Source organism: Staurois parvus, unplaced genomic scaffold (genome assembly GCF_062004578.1).
Source record: "Staurois parvus isolate SC_StPar_1 unplaced genomic scaffold, SC_StPar_1.0 ptg000075l, whole genome shotgun sequence".
NCBI classification, from domain to species: Eukaryota; Metazoa; Chordata; class Amphibia; order Anura; family Ranidae; genus Staurois; species Staurois parvus.
Window position 1 is genome coordinate 1,916,022 of NW_028317871.1, and position 20,093 is coordinate 1,936,114.

General features: G+C 49.8%; 1 protein-coding gene across 1 annotated transcript in view; it reads left to right on the plus strand.

The window, feature by feature from the left end:
* Window positions 1-3,295, plus strand: part of LOC149469310 (uncharacterized) — a 39,315-nt gene extending 36,020 nt beyond the window's left edge. The window contains exon 7 of the mRNA XM_089669409.1: window positions 2,966-3,295. The gene's annotated coding sequence lies outside the window, so the exon portion shown is untranslated. The remainder of the gene's footprint in view (window positions 1-2,965) is intronic.
* The last annotated feature ends 16,798 nt before the right edge of the window (window positions 3,296-20,093 follow it).

The window sequence follows — 20,093 nt, forward strand, 5'->3', positions numbered from 1 at the left end:
ATTCTTTGCGCCCCCCACACGTGTATAAATTGCGTACTAATTCAGGTGCTATCTCATCTTTACCTCGGGAAGTATTGGGTATTTTTGAAAATTTTTATTCTAAACTACTGGCTTCTCCACAGTCGGATTCTGTTTCTCTATCAGATTCATGGCTAGATTCTATACCCCTTCCTGCTCTCACACCTTCTCAGATTGCCTCTCTTAATGCCCCCTGTACTTTGGAGGAAATAACATGTGCGATAGGTACGCTGAAACGCTCTACTACACCGGGTCCTGATGGATTTACTGCTAGCTATTTTAAACATTTCACCTCTATATTGGCTCCATACTTGATAACATTATTTAATGATGTTTTACAGGGGGGTAAGTTCCCCGAGGAGATGTTGTTAGCTAACATGTCTCTAATACCCAAGCCACAGAAAGACCACTGTTTGCCGCAAAACTATAGACCAATCTCAGTAATGAATAACGATCTGAAGATATTTAGCCGCATTTTGGCGAACAGGTTGGCTCCTATCATCTCCTCTTTGGTTTCACCAGACCACTCCGGTTTTATTCCCGACAGATTTATTACTGATAACATTCGTCTCACTCTAAACGTTATTCAAGATGCCAATTTACATTCCAAAGAGGTTCTGCTGATGAGTTTGGACATAAACAAGGCCTTTGACAGTGTTCTTTGGCCCTACCTGTTCTCCTTGCTACAGAAAATGGGCTTCAGTGATGGGTTTTTGGCAGGCATACATGCCCTATACGACTCTCCTAAAACAAGAATAAGGCTTCCTGGCTGTAACTCTGACTTTTTTACATTGGGTAGAGGTACCCGTCAGGGTTGTCCTCTTTCGCCCCTTTTGTCTGCGCTGGTGTTGGAACCTTTAGCTTTGGCGATCAAATCACATTCGGATATTTCTGGCTACTCATTATTAGTTTCACATTTTAAGCTGAGCATGTATGCTGATGATGTTATGCTTTTTATTACTAACCCGTTGACTTCTTTGCCTAATTTGTGTGTCGTATTGCCTAATTTTGCTAAAGTGTCAGGTCTCACCGTTAATTTTACCAAATCGGTAATTATGCCTGTTAATGTTCCTGACTCCCTAAGTGCATCTCTCCGTAGTTCTTTTCCATTTCGCTGGGTCAAGGACAGGATATCCTATTTGGGGATTAATCTTGTTCCCAGATACTCAGATATGTTTACGGCTAATTATCCACCATGTGTGTTACGTCTCTCTACTCTACTGAAGATTTGGCATGGTTATCATATCTCCTTTCTGGGTAGAGTCACGGCGGTTAAAATGAATATCTTGCCCAAATTACTTTATCTTTTTAGAGCACTTCCAGTTCCGGTTTCAAAAACGTTTTTGGATCATTTTCAGCGGACTATTAACAATTTTATTTGGGGAAATTAGCATCCACGTTTTGCCTCATCCATTTTGTATCGCTCACAACGGACGGGAGGTCTTGGTCTTCCCAACTTTTGGCTATATTACCTCTCGGCTCGTTTTGCGCAATTATCACAATGGGCTACTATTAACTCTCAAATCCCATGGATTAAGTTTGAGTCTCAGTCGATACGTCCTTTTTATTTACCGGGAATTTTATGGTCTAAAATCTCCCCCCGATCGCTTACTTTTCATAACTCTATAGTGACCCACTCGCTGACACTTTGGTCTAAATACAAGGCTAAGTTGAGTTTAGTCTCTCATACTCCCCCAGGTGCTTCTTTTTTTGGCGATCCTACTTTTGTTGTAGCCTTTTCTTCCCCTCACATGTTTCGTTGGGGGTATGATCGATCCTTTATCAGATTATCAGATTTCCAAAGAGGAGGATCTTATATTACCTTCGATATGCTGCGTGTGTTATTTGATGTTCCTCTTCGTGAGTACCTTCGTTATAGACAGATTAGGCACTTTTTTAATGCGCACTTTGGTCTTACCCCATCTTCTAAGATCTCTTCTTTTGAGTGTGTCAGCCGTGATTCTCCTAGAGGTAGGGGTCTTATTTCAGATCTTTATCACCAATTTTTGATCTGTCTTTTTCATGCGCCTCCTTTGTATAGACAGAGGTGGGAGGAGGATTGTGGTATCACTTTTTCGGATGAGGATTGGGACTCCATGGTGGATAATATATGCAAGAGCTCTAGATCTCTTTCGGTTTGTGAGACGGCCCTTAAAGTTTTAACCAGATGGTATTATACTCCGTCCAGACTACATACATTGTTTCCACAAACATCCCCTTTATGTTTCCGGGGCTGTGGCCGCACAGGTACTTTGGTCCATATATTTTGGGATTGCCCGAATATATCTTTGATCTGGCGTAAAATATCTGAGGTGGCTACCTCACTATCGGGCAACCCGATACAATTGTCCATACAGACCTGTTTATTGGGGGTTCATATCCCAGGGGTCCCTGATTCCACTCTGAGATTGCTACATACATTATGTATTGCCACTTTATGGTCCATTGCCCTGCATTGGCGGTCCAATGTTGTACCCTTGGACTCTGTTTTGCACAGAATTGACGCTGTAATGCTTATGGAACGCATTCATTATACACTACTGGATAAGATGCACTTATACGATAAAAAATGGGAGTCATGGAGGGATTGTAGACATTTATTGCATGATTGACAACATCCCCGGTGAAGATTGGCTGACATGTATTGTTGATAGATGTATCACTCAATCTATTTTATCATTTATGTATCTCATGTACTTATAACTTTCTTGTTTCCTCTATCTTCTTTCTTATGTTAATATACTTTTATGTATTGTACATTTCAAATATGCCTTATTTTTTTGGACAATATCACTTTCATACTGTGCTGTTGTTTTACTGTCTACTTATGTACAATAAAATCGTTCGTAAACAAAAAAAAAAAAAAAGGAAAGACACTCTAGATAGCCTTCACTGAGAATTGACTGTCATGATGACGTGTCAATGATTATTTGCTCTCATTTTTCAGGAGTGGTACTGCTTGCGGTTGAAGCTGGTAGAAATCCACCATCACATCCTCCACTCACCTTCACTTGTGGCCAGTGGATATTTTGTGGCCGCGGGCAAGAATTGGCATCGAGGACCTGCATAAAGACCCTGGCATGCCAGAGGTGGTTTGGAAGCAGCACAGCAATTTGACCATCCCTTTCCTCTATGTTGGTTTTAGGGGTGCAGAATTGCTTCTCGTTCCTGAACGGACTGTCGCCGGATATCAGAGTCCCCATATTTTCAAGATATGTTTTAGCCATGTTGGCTTATTTTTATGTTGAGTCAATTAAAGACTATTTTTTGTTACCTTAAAAAAGTGTCAGATCCTCTTGATTGTATTCCTGAGACTTAAGATGGCCAGATAATATGCAATCTGAGGAAAAGTCAGTGCAATGTCCTCCACAAGTAGCTAAAGTCTGTCATAGGAGGATCTACCAGAACAATGCATTCATTTGGAGTGGCCAGGCCTATACAGTACATCATGGAGGCTTGCTATGAAGGAACATTCACGTTTGGATACTTGAGCTCATGTGGTTTGTTTCCAAATATTTCTGCCCATTGCAGCGTATTGACTATTGCAGCTCAATAAAGATCAGGCATACAGAAAAGTGTACCTTGTCCATAGAATAGCCACTGGGAGGTCCTATCTGGGCACACAGATCTGGCCTGTGCATAATTGTGGAAAATGCCAATTCGGTCTGCTTTATAATATGAAGGGGTTAGTTCATGCTTGCTTCAGGGGAAACATTACAACGAATTTTGTTATTTTTCATAGGAAAACGTGGCCGATCCCTAGATGCATTGAGGTACATAGCAGAGGTTCAAGATACTCCATAGAAGAACTTATTGTTCTTCCTAACTATGCAGGTGGCACAGACACAAGCATACACCCAGGGCCACTGTTAGATATCACGGGGCCCCATACAGCATACCTGACAGGCCCCCACCACCAGAGAAAATATCCAAATTATATATATGGTAAAAATACACAACATTTTCTTCATGGACACAATCACAAACAAATTCCTGTTCAATCCAAATGATAAACCTGTACTGAGTTAATAAATCAAACGTTGTGTAATTGAGGTCTTGGGGCTCATTCACATGGGTGCTGTGGCCTGTAGAGTGTGAATCAGTGTTTGGTTTTTGTGGCTGTCGCCATTAGCATGCAACCTATGTTACACTATGTGAATACTGCAGATCCTAATTTGACAAGCATATGGTTGCAGGTGTACAGTCCTGAACACACAGTGAGCATTCAGGGCCTCTTCCCCACACCTTCACACTTGTCAGATTAAAACCTGTGTTCATACAGCTGCTGTGTCCCCATAGTGTAACAGGTGGCTCTAGCCACATAAACAACCCACTCATTCATGCTGTGCAGGCCAGAGGACCTGTGTCAATGTGGCATTTTGTGTTTGTTATATTTATTTTTTCCCAAAGCCCATTGAATTCAATGGGCTGCTTAACATGTGGAAACATGCCAAAATACTGCAGGCATGTTATTTTCCAAGTGTGTTGCACCTAACCGCACAGTAGTGTGGTGCCATGCGTTTTGGTGGCTGTGAATGGGGCTGTTTTTAATAGACGTGTGTAGGTGCAATAACGTTTTCATCATGGTACCTGCGCACATCTACAGAGGGCATTGCATTTCTTTGATGTGCTGGAAAATGTGTGTTCTTGCATGCGTTTCTGCACCACCAATGGTGTGAACAAGTGCTAAGGGCCGGTTCACACTATAGAAACAGTCTAGATGTGTTCCTGATGGGTTTTTTTCATGCCCTTTTGGCATGCATGTTTAGTGTGTTCCAGTACATTTTGGATGCGTTTTGGACATGTTTACATTGCATTTTTGTATCCCTTCCACTTATTTTTTTTCTATTTTCTTTGTATTCAATGTAGTTAGGGACATGTGCGTTTTAGTACATTCAAGGACGTTTCAATGTGTTCCAGTACAGTTCTGTGCAGAAACAATGCAGCGTGGTCAACTTTGTTTACAGCACCTGCAATGCACTGAAAATGCAAGCGCTGATGTGAACTATGACATTGACAACCACATAACCTTTCTGTGCGTTTGTGATGCAGAAAAAGCAACTGAAACACATGTAGTGTGAACTGGTCCTAAAGGTTATTAGAGGTCAGGGAACGGGACTGACCAGGAATTGTGAATTCAATCAGACTAGTGGTGAAATACAATCAGCAATTGTATAATGTGAGATCTGAGCTGTAGCTGATAGAAAATGAGACACATTCACTTGATCAGTAAATAGATAGTTAAAGAGTGGGGTGGTGATCCATAGATTTGCATATGGGACAGGTGATGATGGGGTGGGGGAGGGGTCAAGTTGTATAAGGAGACAGATTTAAAAGAGAAAAAAGTTACAATGAAATATACACGGCATGAAACTTGCACATTTCCTAATTGGCAGAAGAACAGTACATAGGTAACATTCATCCACTTTCTAGTCATTAGGCAAAATCATAATTGATTGATCAATATTCCTGGCACTGACACAACCCAGAAAATTGATCTCCATTTTTTGGGATGTAGCCATGACTGGGATTAGAACCCATGACCCAAGTGCTGTAAGTTCTGAGCTCTAACCACTCAACCACTGTGGGAGACATAGTTTGAGCTATAATGTAGAATAGTTACATTGTTTAAAAATGATAGAGTGAGCACTGGTCAAATGATATAGACTACTAAAATAGTATTACACAAGATAAATATAACCACGAACAGTAGTGCATGAACTCGTGAAAGGTCATCCACCCCTGTGACAGTGTACTACACTATTAAGCACCTTTCTGGCTCCTGTGGCTGAGCTAATTCCTCCCCAGGACCATTTGGGCACCCACCCTGATGGATGGATGGATTGAGCTGGATGACTAACCCATAGCTGCCAGCTGCACCCCCAGATGTGTATAACCCATGCACATTAATACTTTTGTTCTGGTGAGTGTAGACCAGTCCCAAGGGTGGTTTACCTTTCACGAGTTCATGCACTACTGTCTGTCACGGAGAGACCACACGTGCCATTCATAGGCACTCTCTGAGTTGGTACTCTCACACGAAGGACATTCCATTATTCAGGAACGATTCTATGAACTTATTTTAGCACCATTTACCATTTTACATCATTGTTGCAATTCTTTGCACTTTTTGGTTTTTACATGCGTTCATTATTGATCACATGCATTTATAGCGCTGCACTTGTCTTTAACATAGAATAGTTACGTGATTAAAGAGAATGAAGATATATAATTATATTGGGAAATTAGAAGTATATAAATTATTTGAGATATAAGTGTGAAAATGTTTAACATTTGAATACAGAATGTATGACATTCATTAGTAAATGCATTAGTTTCCTGATCATTTTGGAGAAACAGCAAAAAAAAAAAGAAAAAAAAAATAGAAAATTCTAATACAGGTGTACTATTTATTACATTCTAAAGATTCTCTTTTGTTATCAGAAAAACGCCAATATTAATAAAGCCCGTGCTTGTGCGCCATCTAGCAAACATATCCGGTATTGCACCTAAAAATGTTCCAGACTGGATACCACATTTACTAATAGCAAAGTAGACGCTCGTTAATGAGCTTGCTAGACGCTGCTCAGACGACTGATTGATTGAACTGAGTCTGCCTGAATGGTCAGACTCTGCTAGTAGACTCACATCTTAGTGAATCAGGGCCATGGAGTTTTCTTTAGGTGGTGTTTTTGCTATATAAGGGAAAAAAGACTGAACATTATGAAAACATTTTTTTTTCTAGAATCTGTTATAAAATTTTGAAAATAGGTCATCTTTCTTCATAAATGTAGTCCAAATGTATTCTGCTGCATTTCCTTGGTGAAAAAAAATGTCCTGATGTATTGAATGCCTCATTTCCTGAGATCCTAGAATGCCAGAATATTACAAATACCCCACTTTTTGGAAAGTAGACAGTTCAAAGTGTAAAGAGCCATGGTGTGCTATTTGTTTTCCAATAGTGTTTCTTCGTTTTTCATAAGAAATTACAAATCAGTACAGAGAAGATGTACATTTATCCCCCCCTCCTCCATCCCATACAAACTGCAGCCCTTTCGGGCCGGAACAGGCAATGCACAAAATACAATGTTTTAATATGAAAAATAAATCTCTGTTGATGGTAACCAAAGGGGTCCCTTAGGGACCTGTAGAAAGCAGAGGTGAGTTAAAACAGAAAAGGAAGAGTGAACGTAGAGATAGGGGAAGTAAAGGACAGAGAAAAGAAAGAAACAAAGGATGCTTGTTGAAGTAGGATCCCATCAACAGTCGGGTGTGGGGAACAAGATGGTTTATGTTTATCAAAATCCCATATCTAGTATCCTCCATCCTAGGATATGAAAGATATTGCATCCAAGTTTTTTCAAAATATACCATCCTTTCTTGAAGAACATCAGTCAAACGTTCGTTGACCATTATCCAGGTCAAGTTAGCCTTCAGAAGATCAAAGGAGACCAAGGGGGATCGCCAGGAGCGTGCAGTAGCTATCCTGGCAGCAGTAAATATAAATGCGATCAGGCATTTCACATGTCTGGGTACCCCCTCCACCGGCTTCCCCAGGAGAGCCTAGAGCTGTGATTTGGTAAGATTGACCTAAGTCAGTGAGTATATAAAGTTATATGTGCGAATCCAAAATCGCTTGACTTTGCTACAGGTCCAACATATGTGGAAAACTGTGCCCTCCTGTCCGCAACCGCGGAAACAACCGGAGGAGGCCCCCTGAACAAAAGAAGCCAAGCGCACCAGATACTATCGCATGAATACCTTTATAATTAGCTTCAATCAATGAGGTATTAATGAAATTTTTAGAGTTATACTGCGCCAGTTTATTTACACTCAGCTACCTCCATAACTACCCCTAGGTCTCGTTCCCACCTCTCCATATAGGGCAATATAGAAAAGTACATTTGGAGGATAGCTTAAATCATGGAAATATGACCTGTGTGGTTATCCAAAGTCCTGCAAAAATGTTCCATTGGGGTCAGAGAGGATAGGTCAAGAGTTTGTCTGAGAGTGGAAAGAAAATGAGTTATTTGAGAAAAGCAATAGAATTTCCTCGTGGGGAGATGATGTTGCTCCTGAAATACTATCCTAGGTCTGAGGACTCTATGATCCCAGAAATCAGCCAACCAAAGAAATCCCTTATTAGTCCACCATGCGAAGATAGAGGGGCAAAGGCCTGGTGAAAACGCCGGGTTACCCAGCAGAGGAGCCAAAGGCATATGGGGGGATTTAAAACCATGTGTGTTAGCCAATCTATCCCATAAAGACAGAGAGAACAATAACGTGGGACATATTGCGAGTCCATCTTTAGCTTTCAACCACAACAAATGGCTGATCGGGGTATTGGGGATAAGAGATGACTCCAACCGCATCCACAAAGGGCAGATGTGCTTGGAGTGGAAGTGTAATAATTGGGTCGCATACAAATATTTGGATAGGTCTGGGGCTCCCTGTCCTCCCATAGATCTTGGAGCAAAAAGTGTACGTCTGTTCACCCTGGGTCTCTTATTTCCCCATAGGAACCGTAACACCTGCTGTTGGAAGATTCTTAAGTCTGACATATTTAGCATTATCGGTAAGGTGCAAAACAAATACATGACTAGTGCACCCGAGATAGGTTCATCCAGGCCCCACTACACCACCGTTACCCTTTACCCTTCCATACCAATCCCCTTTACTTACTATACTTACAGAAAACACAACACCAATTTTGGAGTAAAATGGCCAGCACGGCCTTTTATTAACAAATCAAGTTTAAACACATCAACCATTCCTTATAACAGAAAACATAAAGAGTTGTCGTTGGTCTTTGAAGGCACCCCCAAAACGATCCGAAATGCACCTGCGGACAACCATATTCCACTAGGCCTCCAGCCGCAACCAACCAGCTCGGAGACAACCATACCATCCGCAGTGCAGCACCACCACCTTCCAGTTAAACCTCGGTTAACTGGGAATGTTCCCGGGCACACCATAGCAACGATGGGTCCCACACCATTTTGTACCTCCAAGATAAGAACCGCCTCCAAAGACCAACCACCGCCACAGCACGCTGGGTGAGCCCTTACCCATGCATGCCACACCACAAACAAACCCCTCCGAACTCCATCCTGTAGACCCAGAGACCATAAATCCGATCCATCCGCATTCAGATGTACCCCAGCACTCCAAAGATACCTCCAAGTATCCAGCTTCAGATGCCGGACCACCAGCCCCCCATTACGGATAAAGATGCGCCCCACCTCCTTGTCGACCTTCAGATCGTTGCCACCCGCAGGGAGCCCCAGGACATCCAGTGGGCCATCCCGTCGATTCAAACGCTGCCCCTCCTGCAGCACACGTCCCCACAACATACCCGGCACACCCATCCAGCCCCCAGGACAATACATCACCCAGACAGGACCGACACTCCCCCCAGGCCATGACAACAGAACACGAGACCCCACCAGTCCCCCAACAGATGCGGACGAACGCACAGTCGAAATCTCCGTGAATCCCACCTACCAATACATGTGAACCATATCCAACAAACCCCACCCGGCAGCTTCCGTAGCAGCCCCCATCCAAAGCGAATGCGAAGCACACAAGGACGCATCCAACCAGCCGCCTTTAAACACCGTCCGAAAACTGACACAAAGTGAAAGTGAAATAAGAGGACCCCTCAGCGTGCTGGAAAAAAGGACCCCTGCCCCACCGGACGATAGGATAGAAAATCCGGCACCGAACCCACCGGGCACACATGAGATACTGGAAGAGCAAAAAACCGCACCCATGCACCACGCCCCAATCGGTCCGTCCCAGACCAATGGACGAGCACCTCCACCCCAGTAAACCCAGCACACGACCTCATCACCCAATAACACCCCAATAACTGATTGAGACGGACTACTGATCTCACCAAAACGCAATGCCCCAAAAAGGCCACCGCAAAGGCCACCCGAAACAAACACCTCGAAGCCCGAAAGACACTCAGACCGCAGGTGCACAAACCAAGACCCTAACAACTCAACGGACACCGGACGCCGTGAATCCCTTCAGCGATGAGCCCTACGGGAACCCCCGAAGTGCCTGTCAAACTCAAAAAGACTTTCGTGAAAACCCCGACACCCCTGCAACTTAAGAAGAAGGCCAAACCAGCCAACCGGCAATCCAACGCAGCAACCGACACCCCCCGCTCTAATTTTCATGCCAAAATTACAACACAGCGAAACCCAACTCAGGCCCCCACAGATCAATATTGACCCTCTGCAGCAGGTCCACCACTCCCATCAGTCAAAATGCACCTGCGGACAACCATATGCCACTAGGCCTCCAGCCGCAACCAACCAGCTCGGAGACAACCAAACTGTCCGCAGTGCAGCACCACCACCTTCCAGTTAAACCTCGGTTAACTGGAATGTTCTCAGGCACACCATACCAACGATGGGTCCCACACCATTTAAGTCGAGCATGCAGACCATGTCGCCTCACTCACCAACTACCGGATCCAGCCTGCAACGACCCCAAGGCAAAATCCCACAGCCAGTCGGGACAAGGAACCCCGCGGTGCTCCTCCCCCAGCGCCAACCCTCGGAATGTGTCCCACTGAAAATGAGACAAAGCGACAGCCAGAGTGTGCTCAACCCCAGGGAGCCGCACAGCACGAAGAAAAATGGTCAGCTGCAGGCAACGCCACACGAAATGGCGAAGCAGGCCAACCACCGGCCGCAAAGAAGCCGAGACCCGATTGACGACCTGAACCACCCCCAAAATGTTACACCGAAAATGAACCCTTACTTCCGAAAATCCTCCTCCCACACTGCAACCGCCAGCACCACCAGAAAAAATACCAACAGCACCAAGATACGAAGAAAAAACCCCCCGCCTCCTGCCAGGAAGCAGGCAACGGAGCCGCACTCCACCGACCCCAGCAGAAAGCCCCATATCCCACGGAAGCCGCCGCATCCGGGAACAAATCCAGGTCAAAATGGCTCCCAGGGCCAGACATCCACAGAGCTCGCCTGTTGAAGGAATCCAAAAAGGTGAGCCAAATCTGCAAGTCCGCCCGATGCTCCCAAGTCAAGCGAATAAAATGTAAAAGGGGAGGTACACCCACCGTCGCCAATCGGCGGCAAAACACACAACCCATCGGCAGTATACGGTAAGTGAAGGTAAGCTATGCCCAACAACGACTGCCAGGCCCGCAGCTGAAACTTACGCTTGCCCAGCACCCCATGAATCTCAACTTGTAAGGCCAACAGCTTGTCCTCAGGCAGCCGGCACTCCACAGCTCCTGAATCCAAACAATGCCCAGGAAAGTAATCACCGAAGATGGGCCCTCCGTCTTGTCCAACGCCAGCGGAATAACGAAACGTTGTGCAATGTGTTGCAAAGTGGCCAGCAAAAACTGCACATACCCCGGAAGAAAATCATCTAAATAACGGATGACCGCATTCACCCCCGAGACATCCCACACCATCCACTCCATGCATGAACGGGCCGCCCATGCGGTCTAACCCCACTTCCTTATGCAACTTAGCCGAAACCACCTCTGCATACTACAAGGCCAACCGTGAGTTCCGCGCTAAGAGGAGGAATCGAAGTCAAAGTACACGGGATGCGGAAACCCTCCGAACAAACCTTGCCACCAGCAGCACGGCGGGTGCCTGATCAAGGTATCTATTTAGGAACGGCCGCATCCTTTTCACCCTCCCTGGCGTCGTCCTTTATACCCACACACTCTTCGGAAAGGCCTCTACCCCGCTTGAAACAGCGCCACAAAGAATGGGTGTCACCGCACCCGTAACATTCGTGCTTAAAACGGCCGGACCCTCCAAAACGACAAGCACCCTAATGGAACCGCCAGCAGAACCCCTACGCTTTGAGGCCGATTGTCCCGGGGAGAACAAACAACCGGCCTACCCCGAAAACAGAGCCGACCAGAGGGCCTCGCGGAGTCATAAGCCGCATCCAAAGGCCACGGACCTTACGGTCCCAGTGCCACGACGGGTGAACCGCCCTACGCTGCCGAAACTGTTCATCGCACCGTAGCCCTGCGATCCCCCTAAACCAAGTGAGCCTTGCTAATAGCGTCAAGGGAACAGAAAAGCGCCGAGCAATGCTCAGGGGCCGTTTCCCCAATGACACTGGCCACAATCGCGAAAGCCTGCAACCAATTAGCAAAAGCACGCGGGATAAAACGAAAAGAACGCCACTTCTCCGCGTCCTCCCGCCTGCCCTCGTCAACCCATCGACAGGCACGCTCCAAGATCAAGAGCGTGAAGATCTCAACATACACACCTCAGCCAATCTACTCTCGTACATCCGAATGTCAATGCTCACCAACGGGCCCTCGAACCACACGCACACTGCGAAACCGCCCGGCCCTGGCACCCCCTGCACCCTCACCCAAAACCGTGGATGGGGCCGCCAAGCCCAGAGCACCGGACACCGCCGTAACCACCCCTGACCCTAACCCGGAGAAGCAGAAACACCAGGCCCCGGGCGTCCCCATTATCCTGTCCTAGGCCCCCGCAAACATCCCCACCTGCAGGCGGGAATCACACAGAAGCAGGCCCAGAGCCCCCACTACCGCCCAGTGCAAAGCGCCGCAACAAGTCCCCAGCCGGACCGTAAATCGCAGACCCCCGCACCAATACCCAACAAGATGACGCCGCCCCCCGACACCGCAGAAGCCCGCCCCCCAACAGGTCCCGGAGAGCAGCTGAAAAGAGAGCAGACCCAAAAAAAAACGGTAACTCACCAGGCTGCCCAGGAGACGTCCCAGCAGCCGCGCGTCCAAAATCCACCGGCGCCGAGCGACCAGCTGTCGCCCCCGGATCGGCTTCCGACAGCTCGCCCTCCGATTGGTCCTCCTCCGCTTGATGACTGGATGGCCTCCCAGTCCCAGGAGCCACGGGTCCCGCAGGTCTGTGCCGCTCCTGCCGCCCAGCACCAGCCACACTCCCGGACGACCCTGGGCACTTGCCAGCCCTCCGCCTAGCACTGCACCTGACAAAATTTTTTATTTTTTTTTGTTAATGGAGCCGCTGCTCCATGCTGCCAGGGGGCCCGCCGGCTGCAGCACCAGACAGCCCGGCAGCCGCAGCAGGACATCTCCCCCCGCCGGGCACCCTCCCTGACAGGTGCCTTGTCAGCGGAGGAGCCGCTGTCATCCCGTCCTCACTGCCGTGCGGGCGGGGGGCTTCGTCCACGAGTGACCCTGCCCCCCGAACTCCGCCGAAGACAAGGATTCCTCCCGGCCTCCCCGGGAGCAGAGGCAGGAGAGCGCCCTGCCAACGGGGGCCGGAGGGTCCCGAGTGGGGCTCCCATCGTGGAGCCGAACCCTGGGGCTTGTGGGGAGACCGGGGGAAAGCTCTCCGGAGGCGCAGACCTCCCAGCACATGGGCGCTCCCGCCCAACTAACTCTGATGAGCCCGGGTCCTGCAGAAAAGCAGAGACCAGGCTCTGCAGCCAGGCCCTCCCCCTGGAGGCAGCAGGCCCACCCGTCCCTCGCATGGCCCTGCCATGCAAAGCCATGCATAGCAGTGTGCAGGAGGCAGGGGCGGACCGATAACCCATGGGGCCCCCGGGCAATAATGGATCATGGGTCCCCTGTGTCCCTGCCCAAAATCAAAAAGCCTACAAAAAAAGGGTACCCGGGGGATCCCATGGGGCCCCCTACTGACCTCGGGCAGTGCCTGACTCTCCTAAGCTCTCTCTCCCACGTCCAGCTCCCAACTGACGCCCCTCCCCAGAACACCCCACCCTAAAGTGCAGGAGACCCAACCTACAATCTCCTCTACCAACCAGATCCCCCAGCTATCCTTTACCAACTCTAAACAATCATTAACCCTCACACGTCTTCCTTCCCACTCTGGGCCTAGTCATGCCTGCCCTTCGCTAATTCTTTTCTTCTTTTATCGCTGCGGGCATTTCTGGAGTTTGTAAAAATGCACACTTTACCTAGAGTACAACCTACAGAACGTCTGAGTAGTTCCCGAAGTTCTTCATCTTGTTGATGTATAAGCCGGTCCCTGTCCCATTTCGCCCTAGAAGCTATTTGAATAAGTTTACCCCGAATCGTCGCCTTATGAGCAGCCCGTGTAATTGTGGGAGATGTATCTGTATCATGTATCAGCCCCAATCTGCTGCCATCTGGGCGGCAGCGGACCCTGACGGGGGCCCCATGACTCTGCGGTCCCTGCTCGTCAGCCAGGGAAGGCCACTGGACCTTTATCCCGGAGCTCCGGGACTTGTGGCCTACCCGGCACCCGAAGCCGCGGCCTCGATTTTTGGCGTGGCCGACCCGGATCGCCGGGCATCAGCCCGGGCTGCTGCCGCTCCGTTCCCCGGTCCCCGCCGTTCAGCCAGCCTCCCTCACCTGCCCTGGGTCCACCCCCGACCACCGGGTACCAGCTCGCCCGGAGCAGCAGCTTGTTCGCCAGCTCCGGCGCCCCCGCGCCCCATCTGCTGCCATCCGGACCCCTGAGCCTGCTGCCGAGGTCCCCACCAACACCCTGAAGGGGCCACAGACACTCCAGACCCAGGACACCAGGTACTCCACCTGAGGCACCCACTACCCACCAGGGAGCCCAACCACCATCACACTGTCAGCCACCAGGGACACACTCAGGGATCCCACCATCCCACCATCCACCTCCACCCCGACGCTCCAGCTCCAGGACCCAGGACACCTGAGGCACCCACTACCTACCAGGGAGCCCAACCACCATCACACCGCCAGCCACCAGGGACACACTCAGGGATCCCACCATCCACCGGAAACCCCAAACCACCAGGGACCCTAAGCCACTATCCCTCCAGGGATCACTACTACCCCACCAGGGATAGCACGGCCACCATCCCACCAGGGATCGCCTGCCCACCACCCCACCTGGTAGTACCAGCCAACCACCCCACCAGGGACCGCTAGCCCACCACCCTGCCTTCCGGCACGCTATTGCCTCTGGCGAAGCCCCGGCGACTCGTGGCCCACCACGACCCCTGAAGCCACGGTAACTCCTACCGGCCGCAACAAATCACAGAGGAGTGCAAACCACGTAGGGCCGACGATCGCTAATGCAACGCCCTGCTCGACCCTGACGACGACCCTTCAACACCTCCTGACGCTGCACCCTTCAGCGCCTCCCGACGCCGAGCCCTCAGCACCTGACGCCTGGCCTCAACATCTCCAGTCACCAAGCCACCAGCATCACCAGTCGCCGTGCCTACCAACACCCCCACCCTACGACCCCTCCGCTCGCCGAACCACCGGACCCACTGAAGACGTGCCGCAGCACCCACGGACGCCAGCATACTGCACCCACAGACTGCAGTCAGCCAGCTGCCGCCCTCCACCCTCACTCTCCCCCTACAGAAGGCCTCAAATGGACTCCTCCACGGTGATACAGATTCCCCACATCACCTTGCCCTGACCTGTATCCCTTCACCTCCCCTGACCCGACCATCACTCCACGCACCCCAACATGCCACCTGCACTCCTCCTCCTCGTTTTCCTCTCCACCATCCCAAAAATCACCTCCCTCTACCTGCCTACCCCCCCAAAACAGCTCTACATTGCCCCTTCACTTCTCCCCTCTCCCCACTATGGCACTCACCACCTCCTCCTGCTACTCCACTCCCCCGTCGACCCACGTGCCACCACTATCAGACCTACACGCTCCTGCACTTCCCATCACCATGCCACCTTCCTCACCCTTCTACTCCTATCCGCTGGGGACATCTCCCCGAACCCTGGCCCCTCACCACCTCACCCCTCCTCTAGGGACCCCCCTGCTCCCGCCAGCCGCCGTAACCCCCTCAACCTCATACCTGTGCCCCTCCTCCCCGCATCTATCCCCCCTCTCTCGGTTGCACTCCTGAACGCCCGCTCGGTCTGCAACAAGCTTACCGCCATCCATGACCTCTTTATCTCCCACTCCCTCAACCTCCTAGCCATCACCGAAACCTGGGTACAGGCCACTGACTCCACCTCCCCTGCGGCACTCTCCTATGGAGGTCTCGTCTGGTCCCATTCACCAAGACTGAGCTGTCACAAAGGTGGTGGTGTCGGCCTGCTCCTATCACCACTGAGCACCTTCCAGGTCCTCCCTAACCCGTCCTCCCTAACCTTCTCCTCCTTTGAGGCTCACTGCATCCGGCTCTTCACCCCCACCCCCCTAAGGATCGCAGTGATCTACAGGCCTCCCAGCATAGCCCGCTTCCTGGATGACTTCGCCGCCTGGCTTCCCTTCTTCCTCTCCTCTGAGCTACCGAACATCATCCTTGGGGACTTCAATATCCCCATCAACGACAACAGCCTGGCTACTTCCCAACTCCTCCACCTAACCTCCTCCTTCGCGCTCACACAGCACACTCAATCCTCCACCCACATCAATGGGAACACCCTGGACCTCATCTTCTCCCACCTCTGTACCCTCAACCATTTCACTAACATCCCCTTCCCTCTCTCTGGCCACCACCTCCTCGCGTTCTCCATCTCCCCTTCACCTAACTCCCCCCCCCCCAGAGCGCCAAACCATCACCAGCCGCAACCTCCGTAACATGAACCTGGCCCCCCTCCACTCGGCCGCCGACCGCCTACACGACAGCATCCTTCCACTGTCATCTCCTGACCTAGCCACCACCACGTACAACGACTCACTGTCAGCTACCCTAGACTCTCTGGCACTCCTAACCACATGCTACATCAAACCTAGACCGCTCCAACCATGGCAGAATGACCACACTAAATGCCTCAAACGCCGCAGTCGCGCGCTAGAGAGACTATGGCATAAAACCAGGTCCCCTCGTGCATTCTCCCTTTACAAATCTGCCTTCCTCACTTACACCTTCTCCCTCCACGCCACCAAGCAGGCTTACTTTGTAAACCTGATCAACACCCTCTCCTCCTGCCCTTGCCGACTCTTCTCCACCTTCAACTCCCTACTCTCTCCCCCCCCCCTCCTCCACTCAGTACCTCACTCACCGCCCGCGAGATTGCCACTCATTTCCACAACAAGATTGATGCAATCCGGAAGGACATAGTCAACTCGCAATCTACCTCCCCACCTAGCCTCCCCCCCCTCATCTCCCCCTCATCTCTTCCCTCCTCTGACCTCGCAACCGCACTGCCCCCCCACCACACCCAAGTCCCCGCTTACCGTAACCCCCCCCAGCTCTGCACTCCTTCAGCCCCGCTACCACTGAGGAAGTCATCAGGGTCTTCTCAGAAGCCCGCCTCACTACCTGCCCCCTGGACCCTATCCCCTCTCAACTCCTCCGGTCACCCCCCTCTCCCCTCATCAGCTCCCTCACCCACATCTTCAATCTCTCCCTCTCTACCAGCGTATTCCCCTCCCCCCTAAAGCATGCACACATCACCCCCATACTCAAAAAGCCCTCCCTGGACCCCACTGACCCAAACAACCTCAGACCCATCTCCCTGCTGCCACTCACTTCCAAACTCCTTGAGCGCTTAGTCTACGACCGCCTAAGCGCCCACCTAACTGACAACAACCTCCTTGATCCACTACAGTCCAGCTTCCGCCCCCTACACTCCACCGAAACCACCCTCCTCAAAATCATCTACAACCTACTAACCGCCAAAGCCAAAGGTGACTACTCTGTCCTCCTCCTCCTGGACCTCTCCGCAGCCTTTGACACAGTCGACCACCCCCTCCTCCTTAATAAACTACTCTCCTTTGGCATCAGAGACACCGCTCTCTCCTGGTTTTCCTCTTACCTATCCCGATGCTCCTTCAGCGGTTCCTACAATGGTGCCACCTCCCCTTCCCTCCCCCTCTCTGTTGGGGTCCCCCAGGACTCTGTCCTTGGACCCCTTCTCTTCTCCTTCTACACCTCCTCCCTTGGCAAACTCATACACTCCCACGGCTTCAACTACCACCTCTACGCTGATGACACTCAAATTTACCTCTCCACCCCCCACCTCACCCCCACATTTTCCGCCCGCATCACTCACCTCCTAAACGACATCTGACTGGATGTCGCTCCATTTCCTGAAGCTTAACCTCTCCAAAACCAAGCTTCTTGTCTTCCCCCCTGCCCGCGCCCCCACCCATCCTATCCATCACTACCAACAACACCACCATCAATCCCGCCCCGCAATCCAAAGTCCTTGGCGTCATTCTGGACTCAAACCTCTCCTTCCAACCTCATGTCAAATCACTTACAAACACATGCAGGCTCCACCTTCGCAACATCGCCAAAATATGCACCTTCATTACCCCAGACACCACTAAAATACTCGTACACTCCCTGATTATCTCACGCCTCGACTACTGCAACTCCCTCCTCACCGGCCTACCCCAGTGCAGGCTCTCCCTGCTTCAGACCATCCTGAACTCAGCGGCTAGACTCATCCACCTCACCAACCGCTCCACCTCTGCCACCCCCCTCTGCCTATCCCTCCACTGGCTCCCTATCGCCCAACGCTTCAAATTCAAACTACTCTTTCTGACCTACAAAGCCATTCACAACACTACCCCTAACTACCTCACCAACCTGATTCCCAGGTATCACCCAACCTATACCCTTCGCTCTTCACAGGACCTCCTTCTATCTTGCCCCCTGGTCTCCTCCTCCCACGCACGTCTGCAAGACTTCTCCAGGTCCTCCCCCTTCCTCTGGAACTCACTACCTCAATCCATCAGACTGTCACTTTCCCTCAACTTCAGGCGCTCCCTGAAAACCCACCTCTTCAGGGAAGCCTACCCCACCCTCACCTAACTGCCATTCTCCTTCATTCCTCCTACCACTCCATCCCCCACAGCCACTTCCTCCTGTACCACTACCCACTACCCCCTCCCTCCTAGATTGTAAGCTTGAAAGAGTAGGGCCCTCTAACCCCTCGTGTGCTGTTTGTAGTTGCTGTACGGTTTCATGTATTGTTCCCCCTCTATTGTACAGCGCTGAGCAAACCCTTTGGCACTATATAAACTCGACTCTGTTTTGGGGAATGCTTCAATGTAGGCTTGAGGCCATTAGATTTGTCTAAAATGTGGTCCAATGAGGTAGTACTATCACCTCCAAAGATGATATGACCCGCTGCATGTGGCATCAGAACCTCCCAACATATCTCTGAAAAAAGACATTTGACTGACATTAGGGGCATAATATGATATAAATGTAACTACATGTTCATTAATTTTCCCAGTTGTTAGAATATATCTTCCCTATTTATCCCAGATGACCACTTTAGGAGTGAAGGGCACATGTTTGGCAAAACAGATTGCAACCATTGGATAGGAAATATGTGGGATACTTAGCGTTCAGATAATTGGGGTATGATTTCCGGGAAAAATCTGTTTCCTGCAGCAGAAGGACATCTATCCCTAGTTTATGGTACTGTTGAAATGCCATAGTGCATTTGTTAGGGGGATTAAACCCTTGGAAATTGTGCGTGAGTACTTTAAAATCCATCGGGGCTATTTTAGTCATAATGGTTCGGCAGTTTGTACTCGCCTGTTACAGTCTCCTCAACCTCTGCCCTGGACCGCCTCATAGACCCCCAAATCACTGCATCCTTGTAGAAAAGAAGATACTGAGAGAGAACATGAAAATAGGCTAAGAGAAAGAGAGAATGGAAAAAAATTTAAAAAAAGATCATGAAGAATAGCAAAAATTTTGCTCCGTCTCCTGCCGTTAAGCAGGCCACAGAGCATTCTCAAGTTATACTTTTATAATGCAAAAGCCAAAGGCTGGTTGTGGGGACCAGCACCCCAAGATCAAGTGCAAAGTTGCCTTCAGCAAATGGCTAATCGCAAGTTCGCAGTAAGTGGCATGTAGTTCCGCCCTGGCACATCTTAACTTTCAACATATTAAGAGAGCTACCCACAGGGAGAGGCTAAATATGCCCACTCAGGCTTCAAGCCATCAGAAACATACTTTGTCAAAACTTATCTTTCCCAGTAAGAGCATTCCTCACTCATGAACATGTGAGATCTTTTAAACAACTGTGATAATAACCATTACAAGAACTGTAAATCCTATATTATAAGGAGGGTCCATCCCTTCCATCACCACCTGAACCTGCATACTAGAGGCGAGTGCACCCTGAACCTCGGCCAGTAACA